The sequence below is a fragment of the Theropithecus gelada genome, chromosome 9 (genome assembly GCF_003255815.1).
Source record: "Theropithecus gelada isolate Dixy chromosome 9, Tgel_1.0, whole genome shotgun sequence".
NCBI lineage: Eukaryota > Metazoa > Chordata > Mammalia > Primates > Cercopithecidae > Theropithecus > Theropithecus gelada.
Genome location: NC_037677.1, coordinates 96624728 through 96629102, shown reverse-complemented (window position 1 = coordinate 96629102; position 4375 = coordinate 96624728).

The following is a 4375-nucleotide window of genomic DNA, read 5'->3' as shown; positions in this document are numbered from 1 at the left end:
GTATGTTGAGACTGGCAGAGCAACAAGCTAAAAGGAGCCTGGACAGCAATGGCCTTGAACTGCCTGCTTCCAAACTTCATTTACCTGTAACTAAAGAAATAAAGCTACAATTATATGGGGCTTTCTCTAACTTAAAGCTGAATCTAATCTTAACTGATATTGGTTGTTTGGGGATAGGGAACACCCCTGGAGAATTAGAGACCATAGGGAAAGACTCTCAAGAAGGCAGAACCAAGAGGGAGGTGGCTAAAGGAAGAGCCAGACTGACACACCATTTTATATCTTGAACTGCCTGCTTCCAATATCAGTTAAGATTAGATTCAGCTTTAAGTTAGAGAAAGCCCCATATAATTGTAGCTTTATTTCTTTAGTTACAGGTAAATGAAGTTTGGAAGCAGGCAGTTCAAGGCCATTTTATATCTTCCCAAACTGTCTGTCTTGGTGAGGGGGGATGAAGGAGGAGGCACTAGAATCACTACAACACAGAGCACCTGAGTAAAGTGGGTCTTTTTTTTTTTTTTTTTTGAGACGGAGTCTCGCTTTGTAGCCCAGGCTGGAGTGCAGTGACCGGATCTCAGCTCACTGCAAGCTCCGCCTCCCGGGTTCACGCCATTCTCCGGCCTCAGCCTCCCGAGTAGCTGGGACTACAGGGGCCCGCCATCTCGCCCGGCTATTTTTTGTATTTTTAGTAGAGACGGGGTTTCACTGTGTTCGCCAGGATGGTCTCGATCTCCTGACCTCGTGATCCGCCCATCTCGGCCTCCCAAAGTGCTGGGATTACAGGCTTGAGCCACTGCGCCCGGCCAAGTGGGTCATTTTTGAGCCACACCAATGTCTTGAACTCTAGTATCTGAGAAAAGACGTAACAGCAGAGAGCCCAAGAAGCATGGTGAGAGGTGTTTGAGAAAACAGCCCTGAACTGGCGTTGGGGATGACTCCTGCTCACATTCCTCACTCCCCTCTACCCTATTTTTCTTTTTTTTTTTTTGAGACAGAGTCTCACTCTGTCGCCCAGGCTAGAGTGCAGTGGTGCGATCTCTGCTCACTGCAACCTCTGCCTCCTGGGTTCAAGCAATACTCCTGCCTCAGCCTCCTGAGTAGCTGGGATTACAGGCACACACCACCATGCCCAGCTAATTTTTTTTTTTAGTAGAGATGGGGTTTCACCACATTGACCAGGATGGTCTCAATTTCCTGACCTCGTGATTTGCTCACCTCAGCCTCCCAAAGTGCTGGAATTACAGTGAGAGCCACCACGCCCGGTCTCTACCCTATTTTTCAACACATCATGATCCAGACAGAAACTCCCCCATTCAAAGATGAGGGATAACCAGAAAGGGAGACACGTGGAGATGATTAGGAGAAAAGAAAAGACATCACAAGAGAAATTATTCCAGACAACAGAACAAGAGTTCAGACAAAGAATCCTGCTAAGTCCCAAGCCATAGGCATTATGATTAACTTGGGGAAACATTTTAAAATAGGAGTAAGAGATGAGAGAGGAGATGGTGAGACATCAAAAGGAGGCCAGGCTGAGTTGGATGAGCTCAGGAAGAAAAATAAAAGAGGAAAACCAAAATCATGACAAAGAACCCAGCACGGCATACATTGCAGAATGATTAAATCAAACTAATGAACATATCCATCACTTCACTCACTTATCATTTTTGTGTGGTGAGGACATTTAAAATAGACTAAGCAATTTTGAAATATACAAATCATTGTTATTAACTATAGTCACCATGCTGTGCAATAGATGGCTAAAATCTATTTCTCGTTTCTAACTGAAACTTTGTGCCCCTTGGACATCACCCTTTTCCCCTTCCCCCACCCTCAGCCCTGGTAACCACCATTCTATTCTCTATTTCTATCAGTTCAATTTTTTTAGATTTTATATATAAGGGAGATCATACAGTATTTATCTTTCTGTGCTTGGCTTATTTCACTTAACATTGTGTCCTCCAGGTTCATCCATGTTGTCACAAATGACAGGATTTTCTTCTCTTTTAAGGCTATCTAATATTCCTTTGTGTATGTACACTGCATTTTCTTTCTTTTATCTATTGATAGATACTTGGATTGATTCCATATCTTGGCTATTGTGAATAATGCCACAATGAACATGGGAGTACAGATGACTCTTTGAAATACTGATTTCAGTGGCTTTTCTCAAGGACCTCAAAGGTTCTGTGAAAACCAATAGGCCTGGCACAGTGGCTCACGTTTGTACTCTTAGCACTTTGGGAGGCCAAGGCAGGGGGATTGCTTGATCCCAGGAGTTTGAGACCAGCCTGGGCAACATAGTGAGATCCTGTCCCTATTTAAAAAAAAAAAAAAAAAAGACCAGCAGAACATACAGAGACACTGGCAACCTTAATTTTTATGGCAGGCTTGATCAGTGAAAAACTTACTCTGAAGGCCAGACAAATGCAAAGTTCTCATAAAATGAGGATTTTTTCTTATTTGAATTATATTCTATGGAGCTCTTTTTCCTTCTCTACAGATTTTCTGTTTCGTATTTAATGATGGGAAACAATAATATTAGCTTGTCTGAAAGAAAACACAGAGAGAAGGGAAGGAAGGAAGGAAGGAATAAAAGAAAAAAAAAGCCCAGTTTAAAAAAAAAGATGATAATCTGTCATTTCAAAAAATAAAAGCTAAACAACAGTGAGATTTATGGACACAGAAATATTATAATACTGGAAATGTACAAATGATGTGACTAACGTAAATCTGGAGACATTAGATCGCAAAGGAGGTTTTAGGAGACGAGAGAGCCTATTTCACGCCATTCCCCCATTTAAAGCCCTCCAATGGCTTCCCATTACTCTTGGGTTAAAATCTGAACTCCTTGTCAAGAGAATGAGTTATGCACTCACCTCTTCCTGTTCCTCTCACACACGGCCTCCCTGGTCTCTGAGCTCCCACGCTCGCCAGCCCTCTAGTCCTGAGCCAGGCCTGCTCTGCTATCTCTTCCTTCTGCATGGACGGCTCTGTCCCCAGAGATCCCCCTGACTGAATGCTTTGATCATTCAGGTCTCAAGTCAAATATCACTTGCTCAGACAGGCCCTCTCTGACCTGTAACCTGAACTAGCCACCCAACCCTCCCTAGCCACATACTGTTTTATTTTCTTCATAAATATAATATGAAAAGATCTTATTCATTATATATTTACTGGATTGTGTGTGTTTGTGTGTTTACTGGTTTCTTCCTGCCCCTGTCACACACATATACACCCTACGAGAGCAGGGATCTAGCCTGTTTTATTATCTGGCACATACATCAGAGACTGATGTAAACTATTCAATATATTTTTGTTTCATGAATGAATGAATGAATGAACAAAAAGTCTATTACAGCCTGGATTGAATAGACATCATCTAAAGGTGAAATGTCTGCTTGAGAAAACATAAAAGCATGACAACCACTACCCTTTAATGATTTCTATGCGTTTTCTTTTCTTTTTTTTTTTTTGAGATGGAGTCTTGTTCTGTCGCCCAGGCTGAAGTGCAGTGGCGTGGTCTCGGCTCACTGCAACCTCCGCCTCCCAGGTTCAAATGATTCTCCTGCCTCAGCCTCCCAAGTAGCTGGGATTACAGGCATGTACCACCATGCTCAGCTAATTTTTTGTATTTTTAGTAGAGGTAGGGTTTCACCATGATAGCCAAGCTGATTTCGAACTCCTGACCTCAAATGATCTGCCTGCCTGGGCCTCCCGAAGTGCTAGGATTACAGGTGTGAGCCACCATGCCCGGCCGCCTTTTTTTCTTTAGAGTCATTAATTGGCAACTATTATTTCACCATGGGAAGACTTTTCGTTTTCTTTTTTTTTTTTTTTTTGTAAATCTTTTTTTAGAGATAGGGTCTTATTTTGTTGCCCAGTCTGGTCTCAAACTCTTGGCCTCAAGTAATCCTACTACCTCGGCCTCCCAAAGTCTTAGGGATTAAAGGTGTGAGCCACTGCACCTGGACCCAGTACGAAGATATTTTTCTAAAGATAAGCAACTCTTCCAGCTTTGTTTCAACTTCTTGTTAAATATTCAATATAATTTTTATTTTTAAAGGCATACACACTATGATCTCGTTTTTGTAAAAAGTATTTCTCTACGCTTCTATCTGCAAATTTATTTATTTATTTATTTATGAGATGGAGTCTCGCTCTGTCGCCCAGGCTGGAGTGCAGTGGCGCGATCTTGGCTCACTCCTAGCTCCATCTCCCAGGTTCATGCCATTCTCCTGCCTCAGCCTCCCAAGTAGCTGAGACTACAGGCACCCACTACCATGCCCGGCTAAGTTTTTGTATTTTTAGTACAGATGGGGTTTCACCACAGCCAGGATGGTCTCGATCTCCTGACCTCGTGATCCGCCTGCCT